We start from the raw sequence: 14,693 nt of genomic DNA, 5'->3' as shown, positions 1-14,693 counted from the left end.
TTCGTTTCAGATTTATGCCAAGCATTCATCTCAGCGTGCCTGAAAATTATGGGGTAGAAACTAAAATCTGTCTTTTTCGATCATTTTTACATGTCATCTCCTTCCCACTCCCACAGTATTTTCCCCCACATAGTAAGTCATATGTGTACCAAGTGTGGTTGAAATCTGTCTATGCGTTTCAGAGTTATGCTAGAACATACATACATACACACACGGATACAGTACATCCAATTTTATATACAGCAGAACTTCAATATTTGCAGGGGTTAGGGGTCGAGCCGGCCCTCAAATATTGAAAAATCGCGGTTAATTTTTAGGGCCGGCTCTGACTCACTGTGTCCCAGACCTTCCCGAGACCTTACCTGGTGATCTAGCGGCAATGTGTGGCAGGATCTATCGTCTTAAGCTCCTACCTCGTGCAGAGCCGTCATCAAAATGGCTGTTGTGAGTTCCCGTTGTAGTACCGAATCTGTGGGTACCGAAACCGTGGATTTGGAGGGGGAACTGTATATAGATTTATTTCATTTTAACATCTCCAATAAGAGAAAAGCTATACAAAAATAAAGAAGCCAAAAGCAAAATGAAGCATGCCAACAATTGAAAAATATTGTAGTCTGCGCCAAAAGGATGATTTAAAATAACAAGAAAAAGATTTGTATATTCTTGAGGCAAATTTATTGGGCAAACTGCAACTATCAAGTCTTATAAAAGAACATATGCTCACAGAGCTCTTCTATAAATTACCTGTTTCTGTCACACTTGTTCTCCCCTCAGGAACACCTCCAGCCCTTTTGTCCACATTCTTTTTGTTTAATTGTCCTTCATTTGATTCTTTCTCTTTTCTACGCAGTTTTTTCTGTGTCCTCCCTCACTGATCCGTTCTCCTCCTCCTCCTCCAACCTTTTCCTTCACCCAGCCAATTAAGTAGTGAGAGGCTTTCGCATGCCAAGAAATAGGAACTGAAAGGCATATGAAGCAGAGCAACAGGAGGAGTTCATCAAAAAGAACCTTTACAAACAGATGGCTACAAAAAAAAAAAAAAGAAAGGAAACTAGAGAAGGGAGGAAACTGAGTTTTTGAAGAGTTTTTTAAAATTTGATTTGATTTTTTAGCCTGATCTCCCAAAGGAGCTCAGAACAGGTTACAAATCAGGTATTCATTCATTTTCCCAATCTGTCCTTGTGGGCTCACAATCTATCTATTGTACCTGGGCAGTGGAGGATTAAGTGACTTGCTCAGGGTCACAAGGAGCAGCACAGGATTTGAACCCATAACCTCAGGGTGCCGAGGCTGTTGCTCTAATCACGACACCACTCTCCTGTTGAAGTTGATGATTTGATTGTCTGCCTCTTGTTAGCCAGAAACAACTCAAGCCTCTACCAAAATCTCCCGCGGTTCATGATGATACAAGAAATTCAGCGCTGGCACCATAGCCGGCGATTGACATTTAATTTATGCTCTGTTTTTGGCCTATGTGAATAGTCAGCAGCTAGACAGTAAAGTCTGATTGGCCAGAGATAGTCCGCCCTTTTGGGTGGACTTATTTGGCTGCCAAACTTAGCTGGCCAAACTTAGCTGCTGAATATTGGCGGTGACCAGCTATTTCCCACTGAATATTGGCAGATAGCCATCTATGCACTATTTATAAGAACATAAGAATAGCTTTACTGGGTCAGACCAATGGTCCATCAAGCCCGGTGGTCAATCCTGGTCACTAGTATCTTGCCAAAAGGAATAGCAACATTCCATGCTACCGATCCAGGGCAAGCAGTGGCTTTCCCCATGTCTTTCTCAATAACAGACTATGGACTTTTCCTCCAGGAAATGATCCAAACCTTCTTAAAACCAGCTACGCTATCCGCTCTTACCACAACCTCTGGCAATGCGTTCCAGAGCTTAACTATTCTCTGACAGAAAAAATTTTCTCTTATTGGATTTAAAAGTATGTCCCTGTAATTTCATCGAATCTTCCCTAGTCTTTGTAATTTTTCAGGGAGTGAAAAATCGATCCACTTGTAACCGGCCGAGGGCTTTTCCCAGCTGGGTAACAGGTGGGTTCAAGTTGAGTGAAGAGAAGAATTGCTATAAAGCTACTTCTTTAGCTCAGCTTGTGGAAAACAGGTGCATAATAGTCAAAATCATTTTATTTTTCATGGTCAGCTTGATGCTGACTTGGTGAATCTTGCTGAAAGTTTTTAGTAGCATGACCTAGCTGTTAGTGCGAGAGCTCCTGAGTCCTAATCTGAGGGGGGAGGAGAGTTATTGAAGCTACAATAATCCATGATGTTAGCCCCTTAATTTAACTTAAAAGGCTCTAAGGCAGACTGTATTGTCCTAACACAACAATATTTAGATCACTATGGGTTACATATTAATCAGATGTGAAACATGCCAATGCATGCAAGAACAGTGACCCTGGGCAGGTCACTTGATTGCCCAATGCCTCAGGTATATTAGATAGATTGTGAGCCCACCGGGATAGACAGGGGAAAAATTCCCTGAATAAATTGAATACCCTGAATAAATTAATGTAAACCGTTCTGAGCTCCCCCGAGAGAATGGTGTGGAAAAATTGAATAAAAAAATAAACAGCTTATTACTTCATAAAAAGCATAATGTGGCAAGTTGTGTTATGGACATAAAATGATGTCTATAAAATGATGAGAATACAAGTGGGGAGTGAGATAGAACATGTCAACCGTGAAACAATTTTTATTCATATAGACTTAAATTAAAACACAGGTAAAAGTACATGAATATAAAGTGGGGTTTCCATTCCTTTTTTAGGGGGCTATTAAGTGATGTCCATAAAATTGATAACCCCCAGCCAAAAATCTGGACAAAGATGGTCTGAGGGAAGTGTTGAGAAGGACCTGGCTCTTGTGGTACTATTGTTAGGGATCAATCTTTCATATAAGGGCTTTACGGAAGGCTGACTCCTAGTGGTAGTACCACAGGATTACCACTAGGGGTCAATGCCCCCATTTTGAACCCAGAATTGTAAGTTCAAGAGTTGAAAGAGAACTGCTTCTGCCCCCATTTCCTTAGACACAAGGATAATGTCTGGGTAAATCCTGTGGAAGGGTGGGGACAGACTGGGGGCATTAGACAGGGGTTTCAGGGGGATAATAAAGGAGGAGATCAGACAGGGAGCCAGGGAGGGATTGAAATAGGGGGAATTTGATATGGAACGTTGGAAGGGTTTGGAGAGTTAGAGGAAATGCAGTGCAGTGGGAGGAGGGGGCAACTGGCGGATTCCTTATCCAGTCCTGCCATTCATGCAGGACTTGCATAAGTGTCAGTGGCTAGTTCATGGATGGTCATGCCCGAATATTCACTGCTGGTGTTGAATATTCCAAGTGTAATTTAGTTGGGAACAGTAAGCATTTAAAAAAAGTTGATCATTCTCAGCTGAATACTGACTGCTAAATAAATGGAAAAAGGGTATGCTGGTGTCTCTTCATCTGGCTTTTTATCTTCATTTGTTTTGTTAATATTATAGGTGCCTTCATCAATCCATTCAGGTGAAAAATTGTTGAGGGTGGGTTTCTGGCCCCTGTTGTAATTAGTTACCCACAAGACATGAGGAAGGAACATGTCGTCCTTGAAATAAGCTGTCTGTAGATGTCTATCATCATTCTTGCCATTTTCCAGTTCCTTGTTCAGGAGGCTTGAGTCATCTCTTCATATCTGGCTACTTCTCGGGTATTACAAAGAGCCGCTTCACTCCAGATTCAGCTTCAAAGGCAGCTTGCAGAAAATGAATCCTACAATAACGGGAGGGAAGAGCTGAAGGCCCTTGCAATTTCAGTGTTATAAATGCTGGCTGGCATTTCCCAAAATAGTTAGTGAAAAAGGTTACGGGTTTAATTAAATAAAATCAGAGTCTGCAGCAGTCAGTATTTTCTATTAAGGCTGAAAATGAGTAAAATCCAAGTCAACGACCATCTAGAGTTATTTAGGGGGCATTAGTAACGAAAGCCAAAGGTCTTTTCATTTGCATGTGCTCAGCGGTTAAATCTGGTCAATTGCTTTTTCTTTACCCTTTTAAAAACTGTTATTTATCTTTTGCTCTTTATCTGCCGTTAAGAATTTTATTTCATTGCAATTGTGAAGCAATTAACCTAGAAAGGAAAAAAAAAAACCCAACTAGTGGGTTTTCTGTGTTAATAATATATTGCTTTGGCGCTAGAATCATACTGACACTCAGTTTTAACTACTTATTAGGGACGGGCAGCTAGAAAATTTTCTTGTCATTTTTCGTCCAAGTTGATTCTCGCTCTGGCACAAGTATAATCAAGAGTATGCACTCTTCCTGAAAGGTCACTTTGGGCAGCCACAAAACTTAGAGACTTGAAGAAAGCACAGATGTTTATTCAGCATATGTGGACCCCTGAGCCCCAAGCTGGCTTCAGAAGTCCCGAAACCAGGAAGTTTCAGAGATATTTATACATTCTTCTGGCTTTACAACTGAATTCTAGAAAAAGCTTTTCACATGTTACTTTTCTTAACAATCATTGGTCCTAAGCTCACACTAGCAGGTCACTTATCTAAGTCCTGCAGTCTTTCTGTTACATGTCCAGGAGGGCGGAATACAATTTCATGTATGCTGAGATAACCATAAGAAGCTAAAATGCCCAAGCTAAAACACCCAGTGCAGGCAGACTAGAACATGAGATAAGTCAGGTCTGCAATTAAACATAATTCAGAATTTTATTAAACAGAAAACTTAGTTCAACATTTAGGAAAACCAGTCCCAGACTCCTTCATTCCTAGAGTGTGTGCACTATCCCCCCCCACCCCCTCCCCAATCTATAAAATACACCTAAATTTAGATGCCTATAACAGCGTGCCTTGCCGATGTAGGCGCCTAACTTAATTGATTAATAGGCTTAATCAGTGCTGATAATTGGCACTCAGCACCTCTTAATTGACATTGATTGGAGTTAATTGAAAGTTAGGTGCCTAACTCAAAAACTGCAGTTCTAGAAAATGCAGGTACCTAGTCCAAAGCAAGTAGTTAAACGTGGCCATAGTTAGGGATGGATCGTGGTTGTGTTTTTGAGAGAGGTACCTATTTTTGACAGGCACCATTTTGTGCCCAACTTAGGCACAGCTATTTAGGCCAAGATAACCCTGACATAACCATAGTGATGCCTAAGGCTGCTTAGATGGCGCTAATTATGATTCTTTTTTTTTTTTTTTAAATTATCTTTATTAGCAATTACAAAGGGAACATACAGCCAGTATTAAGAAAAGCGTAGAAAAATACAACAGCCAGAGAAACAAGTGAAAACCATAACAGCAGTTGATTCATAGTACAGAAACCCTTTGGCAGGATGCCCAACACAATTAACAGTTTGAAATAGCAAAAACGCCCTATACAGTACTTCTAACTTTTATAGAATTGCGCTTAGTGCCACACAGGTCAGCACCAATATTTTAGACAACATATGTACAGTAGAATCGGGGCCTATCTTCTTAAAACTGTGAAAGTTTAACAAATATTGGAAAGGATGTGCTTTTACAGTATCATCCTTAACTGCTTCACTGTAGTTTCCAAATAGTGTCCGTTGGAGATATCCACAAAGGTCTCTGTCACTGAGCAGATATTTAGCCCTTAACCTTGGATGTATCTTCCCATCCAGTCAGACCACAATATATAGGTTTATACTAACTCACTGCCTACATACAGTATGTGTGGTCTTAGAGACCTGGTGAAAAATGTAAATGCAGTAAATGGGCATATAGGGAGAGTGAACAGCTGTATGATTTCCAAAATTTGTGAGGTGCCAATATAAGGATTTAGGATGATGATGTTAACTTTTGGTTAGAGAATGACACGGAGACAACTTTGTCCCTGTCCCAAAAGGAACTCAATTTCCTCGTCCCCGCAAGCTCTGCGTTAACCGCACAAACCTCAAACACTGATGATTTTAAAGTGTTTGAGGCTTATGCAGATGAGGATGGAGCTTGCAGGAATGGGGCAGAGACAAGAAAAGAACTTGCAGGGACAGGAAAATGAGCTCCCACGGGGACGGGGAAAAATTTGTCCCCCATGCCATTCTCTACTTTTGGTGTCAAAAGAAGATGATAAATGGGGCCTACCTCTATTGTCATATGCTTTATATTTAACTATCATTTGGGAAGGGTGAACCACCACTGTAACATAGTTTTAAGATGGAGGGAAAGGTTGGAATAGAGGGGTCAAGGAGCTTGTGCCAGGAGGACCTAAATTTGTAAGATGGTTCGAGGGCTTCACTGAATGGGGTAGGATATGAGTTAGAGCAGGGGTCTCAAAGTCCCTCCTTGAGGGCCGCAATCCAGTTGGGTTTTCAGGATTTCCCCAATGAATATGCATGAGATCTATGTGCATGCACTGCTTTCAATGCATATTCATTGGGGAAATCCTGAAAACCCGACCGGATTGCGGCCCTCAAGGAGGGACTTTGAGATCCCTGAGTTAGAGGGTCAGGATTGTCACTTGGAAAGGGCTGGTTGGGATGGGGATGCTGACAGGCAGGGAATCAAGAGGGAGTTACTGTGTGAAAGGGGTATGGGAGTGCCACCAAATCCTAGCAGCTGAGATTCTGGACTGCTGGTAGCACAGCTGCATTTACAACTTTGCCTCAAGGTGGCATAAGGTCAACTGCATTATTAGCAGCTATGACAGCTAGTGCATGGAACTGACCCATGTATTGTGACCAATGGCCACACCTCCCTGCCTGCTCCATCATGCTTTGAAACCAGCCACTCCTGCGTTAGGCATTTTGACTTTCTGTGTAGGATTTTTACAGCAGTGTCTGCCTTTGTAATTCAGGAGACAGTAGTGCAGGTCTGCGCTGCTGTCCACAGTTCAGTAAACCCAGCTTTAGTTACTTAGGGACAGATTCTGTAATTGGGTGTCTAAAAAGATAGGTGCTTAAAGTTGAGCACCTATTTCATGTCAGTTACACTTAGGCACCCATTACCGAATCGTGCCTAACTAAAACTTAGTTGCCTATTTAGGCACCTAAAATGTAGGCCAGGGTTTTTAAAGCCTACATTATAGGCGCCTAAGTACTTTAGAGAATCACGCCTAATGGCGCCTAAGTCCTTCTCCACCCCTAAACACAACTAGTTTGGCATTAGGTGCCATTAGGCACCATAGATAGGTGCCTATCTTATGTAGAATTATGCCTAAGAAGATAGGCGCCTATCACCCAATTCATTTTTATTTTTTTCAATTATGACCTTATTAAAGCTCATAATTGAAGCCAATATACTAATTAACCTCTTCTTTTCTTTTTTTACAAACCCGTAGCGTGGTTTGTAGCGCCAGCCGCAGCAGTAACATGTCCGACACTCTTAGGGATTCTATGAGCGTCGGAGCTGTTACTGCCTTGGCCAGCGCTAAAAGCCGGGCTAGGATTTTGTGAAAGGAGGGGTAAGTTAGGTGCCTGACTTAGGGGCTTATCTATTTAAGTGCCTGTTTGGCATCTATCTTTAGGCACCTTTTATAGAATTTCCCTCTTAATGCAGTTTATTAAAAATGCCCCCTGCTGTAACTAAATGAAGCATGGGTGTGCATAACTTACAGTATTCTGTAGGTTAAACATGTAGCTGGGAGACTCACCCACATCTTGTTCAGATTCCACCCACATGCACACACTCTGCAAATGCACACTACACACTGCCTACACACACCCTTCCAAAATAGCACTTAGGGTGCTTATGCACATAAGTATCGTACTACTTAGCTCTAAATTTACGTATGTAAAATGATGTGTAACCATAAGAACCTAGTGAAAGAATATACAGTGGTACCTTGGATTACGAGCATAATCCGTTTCTAGAGCATGCTCGTAATCCAAAATGCTCGTTTATCAAAGCGAGTTTCCCCATAGAAAATAATGGAAACTCGCTTTGATACGTTCCCCCCCCCCCGATAACTGGCATTGCTCCCCCCTGCTCGCTCCAACCGGCCCCCCTGCCCGAACAACTTAAATTTACCCCCCCCCCCCATCTAGCGCAGGTACAGATCGTGTGCCTAGAAGATCTTCCGGCTTCCGGCTTCTGCCTGCCTACCTTGAGCATGCATCTGCACATGCTCAAGGACTTCTAATTCTCCCTCTCGCGCTAGAGTTTTTTTGAGGTGGCTCCTATGAGGGCTATTATAGTGTTTCTCACTGCTGAGTGAACTGATACATTTTGTACCTTGCTTAATGGTTGTTTATAAGTGGAGTTTTTTGCTATATGAAGATGAACTGAGGCTTTTTCTCTACTTTTTTCCCCCCCCTTTTTTTCTTGTTTTTTGTGTGTTAAGTGAATGAGAGTCTTTGTATGAGTGCAGTGAGTAGACCTGATAGTGTCTAGGTAGGTCCCTCCTATGGTTTCCAATAGGGCATAATTTATTAGTAAAATTAGGGATTGAATTTATAGCCCAAGTGATGTGCTACCAAGGGCTGCAGAGTTATTGATGAAGTTTGTAAAAAGGTATGGTCTACAACTCCAGCTTCAAAATAAAAAAAAAAACAAAAAACCATTTGAATGCCCAGCTTTCCAATTTCTTAAAGTCTTCCTACAATTTTTTTACAGTCCGCATGCTTTTTAACAACTTTGAACAATTTAGTGTTATCTGCAAATTTATTCACCTCACTTGTTCCAAATTTCAGATCACTTATAAATATGTTAAATAGCACCAGTCCTAGTACAGATCACTGCATCACTCCACTATGTACTATCTTCCACTGAGAAACATGGATATTTAACCCTACCCTCTGTTTTTTGTCTGATAACCAATTCCTAATCCACAACTGAACATTTCTTCCTATCACATGAATCTTCGATTTTCCCAGGAACCTCTCATGAGGAACTTTATCCACATGTTTCTTAACAGCGTTGAAGAACTCAAGCAAATTGGTGAGGCAAGATCTCACTTGACTGAACCCATGCTGACTCTGTCCCATTAAATCATGTTCCACAGTTTTTTAAAAAAATAATTGTTTCTGCTGTTTTGCACCTCACTGAAGTAAGATTTACCGGTCTGTAATTTCCTGGATCTCCCTGGAACTCTTTTTAAAAATCAACGTAACATTGGCCACTCTCCAATCCTCAGATACTATGGCCGAATTTAGCAACAGGTCACAGATCACTTACAGCAAATTATCAATTTCATGTTTGAGATCTTTCAGTACTCTCAGATGTACACCACTAAGGACCAAATCTAAAATAGCTCCCCCTCTTGTTGGTTCCTAGACCAAGCGCTCCAAGAAGCAGTAATTTATTACATCTAGGAATTTTATCTTCCTAGCACTCCCTGATATAACATGTATCCAGTCAATGTTGGGGTAATTGAAATCACTCATTATTATACTGTTGCCCAATTTACCAACTTCCCTAATCTCTGTAAACATTTCTTAATCTGTCTACCTATTCTCTTCATAGAGACAATAGTATAGCCCTACCTGTGTATTCTTTCCCTTTACACATGGAATTTCTATTCATATGGATTCCAAACTATTATCTATATCATGCAGAATGTTTATTTTGTTTGATTCAATTTCCTTTTTAATATATTGCACAACCCCTTCTCCAATTTGATTTATAAGAACATAAGAATAGCCTTACTGGGTCAGACCAATGGTCCATCAAGCCCAGTGGCCCGTTCTCACTGTGGCCAATCATTGCGATTTAATTTGTACGCTGGTTACACAATGCCAAATTGATTGTCCTCCTTCCACCAGGTCACTAAGATGTCTATTGTATCTACCTCATCATTCAGTGTTATATACTCTAACTCTCCCATCCTATTTTTTAGGCTTCACTTCATACACTTCAAATTGTGTTTTTACGTTGCATTTACAGGTTGCTGAGAAGTTGGCAGAGATAATTTGCATCCTTTACTCTGCCTTACTCTTAAACACTCCTGGCTTTCTTTCACCATTATTGAAACCTCTCTGTTGGTTTCAATAAATATCCTGTTTCATTAATAACCTTCAAGGATATTCCACACTGAACCATTAACTCCTGGATGACCGCCCATCTTAGTTTAAATGCTGCTATATCTAATTTTTAAATGTTAGTGCCAGCAGCCTGGTTACATCTCTTTCCCAGAAGGTTGCCTAATTCCTCACAAATCCAAATTCCTCTTCAAGTTTCAAGTTTCAAGTTTATTAGGATTTTATATACCGCCTATCAAGGTTATCTAAGCGTTTTTTTTTTTTTTACAATCAGGTACTCAAGCATTTTCCCTCTCTGTCCCGGTGGGCTCACAATCTATCTAATGTACCTGGGGCTATGGAGGATTAAGTGACTTGCCCAGGGTCACAAGGAGCAGCGCGGGGTTTGAACCCACAACCCCAGGGTGCTGAAGCTGTAGATCCAACCACTGCGCCACACACTCCACACATTCTTCCCTGCACCATCATCTCAACCACACATTGAGATTTCGAGGCTCTGCCTGCCTCTTGGGTCCTGCGGGTAGAACAGGAAACATTTCCGAAAATGCTACCCTGAAGGATCTGAATTTCAGCTTTCTACCTAAGAGTCTAAATTTGATTTACAGAACTTCTTTCCCACATTTTCCTATGTCTTTGGTATCTGCATGGAGAAGAGTGTGTCATAGTGGTTAGAGCTATAGGCTCAGCACCCTGAGGTTGTGGGTTCAAACCCCACGCTGCTCCTTATGACCCCAAGTCACTTAATCCTCCACTGCCCCTACCTATCTATTAGATAGATTGTTAGCGCACCGGAACAGATAGGGAAAATGCTTGAATACTTGATTTGTAACCTGTTCTGAGCTCCTTTGAGAGGATGGGCTAAAAAAATCCCCATGTACCAGATTAAGTAACTGCTAACCGCTATTCATACAGGGTCCTCCTACAGGATATATACCTACTGGTGTACAATTTCGATGTTTAACCTCAGTATTCTATGACACTGCACCTAAATTTTTGGAAGGCTTCTGATGTATACCTCTCCCATGGCCATGCCTCTTTTTCGTTTGCATTTCAGACAATTTAGATGTACAGTGTATAGAATAAAAATGCAGACAGATGCACACAAATCCAAATTAGTGCTGATTAGAGGAGAATTCATCAAGGGGTGCTAACGATTAGTGCGTGCTAAATGCTAAGGCACTCATAGGAGTATAATGGGCATCTTAGCATTTAACGCACGCTAAATCGGCATCCCTTGATGAATTCCACCTTAATGTCAATAACTGACACCTCATTAACTTGTTAATTTGTGCGCATATCTTTCTTGTATGCCCAACTTTAGATGACCTATATAGAATCCAGGGGTATATGCACATGGGCATACTGTTGGAAAAGAGTATACACTCTCTTGAAAGAGGGTATACTATTAACAAAATATGAAAGATCTAACATCTTTTTCTGTCGTGTACATCCCTTTCATTTATGCCTCTTTTATGGCCTTTGAAAATCAGTAGCATTCATGTTTCCAGCTTTCACCGTGCACTAATTTTAGCAAAAAAAATATTCTTTATGTAAACTCTGAAAACATGGATTCACAGTTGGTGTTTGACATAAGACAAATGTCAGATAAATCTTAAGAATGCTTTGAAGTTAAATATTTGGGTGGTTTTCTTTTTCTTTCAGCTTCTGTTGACATAACCAGCTTGAGCTATGCTTTGCAACAACTGTTAAAGGTAGAGTGCTCGAGTAACTGTTCAGGTGGAAATGAAAAGCAATTAATATGTCAAATAAACACCCAGAATAATGTTTATCCCTCTATTCGTTTGTGCTTTTTGTTCTAACATGGACTAAAATCTAAAATATGTTTTCTTAAAGTTGTAAGAGTTTTTGAAATTGTATAATTTTAAACTCTACCATTATGCCAACCTGGTTGTCCCATACAGTTTCAATAATTTGGCACGGGCCCTTTCATTTTTTCATTTTGTGTCCTTCTTTGGAATGCTTTAACCATTCAGATAAGTTTTTTTTTGAATGCTTTAACCATTCAGATAAGTTTTTTGGGTTTTTTTTTTTATAGCTTAAAGCTAATTTTTTGCACCCTGAAGACAGATGATCCTGCTAAGAATTGTTCACCCTAAGAAAACTGCTGTCCCGTCTTAGCAACTCTGGTTGTTAGTGTTAGATGAAATTTATTGTTTATATTTCACAGATCTTGATTATATTCAGCCATCGCCTCTACAAAAATGTTTTTTTCCATTGCTGCTTGGCTCTGTGAACATCATTTGGTGCCTAACCCAGAAAGGACTATTGCTTGTTGGTTAACAGGTTGTTAGGGTGACCAGGTTACCCATTCCAGAAGAGAGACTTTTTGGCCAGTCCTGGATTTCTGCCAAACTCATCCTGGTGCATTATGGGACCTGCAACACTGATTTCAATGGATACAGTCATGGACTACAAATACTACACTGCTTTGGGATGTAATTTTAAACCCTGGACTGGCCAAAAAAAGTCTCCCTTCTGGAATGGGTAACCTCAGAGCTCTCCTGAGTATTTATGAACACTCGATTTCACTCTAGTATGAGTCGCGCTGGAAAGGAGCAGTGCTTGATTTAATTTTCAGTGGGAGACATCCCTGAGTTTGCCCTTGAAGAACGAAACGAAATGGGCTCTGTAGGGCGATTAGTTGGCACTCCCGGACAACAGACCCTCTTACTAGATGGATGTTGGTGGCTTCTCAGATAAGTCTTTGTAGATGGCAGTTTAAATTTACTAAACAAATGTGATTTTTTTGCTTTCTCAAGGCTCATCAATTAGTGATTTTGCACTTTATGTGCTTTCTGAAATTCAGAAACGAGGTGACTTTGCACTTGACACTTTGGGCACTTTATTATTATTAGCTTCAATCTTCGCACATCTGAATTTATATTTATTAGAATTTTTAACACATTAATTGTTTTTTTTAAGCCAGAGGATGGCTTTATGGGTAACCTTGCATGCACTCTAGGGTGCTTTATGACTGATATGCCCTGGTGAACTTTTGACTTTCTGCCAATAAGTTCCCATGAACTGATAGCCATCCCCAGCTATTTATTAAATCTTTAGAGATTCTTGGTGTATCTAACCAATATTAATTAAGCAGTGAAAATTTTGAAATCCCGCAGATTCAAGATAGTTCCCAGAATTGAGAGGTCTTTTCCTTCCAGTTTACAAGCTATGACCCCTCTCTTGTAGAGTAGGCTATTTCTTATTTTGGATTATCTAGTTTTGCCTAATCATGGAGATATCTCCGTGGCAACACACTCTCTGCTTAACCTGGTTACCCTACAGGTTATCTTTATTGACCAAGCTGTGACCTTTAGACTGACATCAGCATAATGCCTGTTGATTCTATCTATTACCTGGCGTTATTATAGCCTATCAACTTTCTTTTGCACTGCAGGTATCTGCTGTAGTTGTCCTAAGGCAACTTCAATCGGTTTGTGGTTATTTTGATGTTGACGTTCTTTTTATTCGCTTCTGCATGCCTTCGTGATTCCTAGATTAAATTACTGTAAAATTGCATACGTTGGGATTTCTAGGTATAATTTGAAGAAATTACAAACTGTACAGAACATGGATGTTTGCCCATTATGTCATGCTCACAAGCTTGGTCATGCAAATCCATTGCCAGTTCAGTTTCACTGGTTACCCATTGAATTTAGGGTAAAGTATAAGGCTCTGCATGTTGATTCTCCTCATTACCTTGCAAACCTCATTAAGCCAAATTACCCTCTGCCCTTGCTCTGCTCTTTTTATGATCATCACCATCACCTTATATTAAATAGACCATCACTTGCACAGTTATGAATTGACACACCATTTTTTTATAGCCCCTAATATGTGGAATTGCCTTCCATTATCACTTTGAGCAGAGTTGTCTTTTCTCAAGTTTAGAAATGGTTTGAAGACTTCTGTTCCACCAAGCATTTGGAGGGTTGACTGGTGCAGTTATGTTGCTTTTGACATGTACACAGAAATAGATAAGTTATTTGTCAGTTTTGATTGACTCTCTGGTTTCATTGAATTTCTTTCCTATTTTACACATGGCAGTTGTATTCAAGTTTTTTTATTTAGTCTATACAGTACACCGTTTTGGCCTGAGAGCAGTATATAAGGTTTTTCAATAAACTATAAACTAAGGGCTCCTTTTACTAAGCTGTGATAGCGTTTTTAGCGCGCGCTAAACCCGCGCTACATGGCTAGAACTAACGCCAGCTCAATGCTGGTGTTACAGTCTAGCGCGGCAATTCAGCGTGTGCACTAAAACCGCTATCGCAGCTTAGTAAAAGGAGCCCTAAAACTTCCTGTACATCAGTGGTCTCAAACTCAAACCCTTGGCAGGGCCACATTTTGGATTTGTCGGTACTTGAAGGGCTTCAGAAAAAATAGTTAATGTCTTATTAAAGAAATGACAATTTTGCATCAGGTAAAACGCTTTATAGTTTATAAATCTTTCATTTTGGCTAAGTCTTAATGATAATATTGTCATTTTTAGCTAAAGAGACATATGATCAAGAAACTGTTTTGTGATTATGATAAACATACCGAGGGCCTCAAAATAGTACCTGGCAGGCCGTGACTTTGAGACCACTGCTGTACATGTTTTGGTTTTTTTTACCTAAAACTGTAAATCTTATAAATACATTGTTGGAGAACAAGTATATGAATTATCCAGGGAGAAATCCTTGTTTCCTCAACTTCTGATTTTACATTTATAACTGATCTTTATTTACA

The 14,693-nt window shown here is 40.2% G+C and overlaps 1 protein-coding gene across 22 annotated transcripts in view; it reads left to right on the top strand.

Annotated features, from left to right (window-relative positions):
- Window positions 1-14,693, top strand: part of ADGRL3 (adhesion G protein-coupled receptor L3) — a 1,804,713-nt gene that overhangs the window by 191,462 nt on the left and 1,598,558 nt on the right. Inside the window, exon 3 of one of the 22 annotated variants that reach the window (XM_033915011.1) lies at window positions 11,604-11,653. The exons of the other annotated variants lie outside the window; for them this stretch is intronic. The gene's annotated coding sequence lies outside the window, so the exon portion shown is untranslated. The remainder of the gene's footprint in view (window positions 1-11,603; window positions 11,654-14,693) is intronic. 22 annotated transcript variants of the gene reach the window in all.

The sequence above is a fragment of the Geotrypetes seraphini genome, chromosome 1, assembly GCF_902459505.1.
Source record: "Geotrypetes seraphini chromosome 1, aGeoSer1.1, whole genome shotgun sequence".
Taxonomy (NCBI): domain Eukaryota; kingdom Metazoa; phylum Chordata; class Amphibia; order Gymnophiona; family Dermophiidae; genus Geotrypetes; species Geotrypetes seraphini.
Note: the sequence above shows the minus strand (reverse complement) of the source record. Positions and strands in the feature narration are given on the sequence as shown.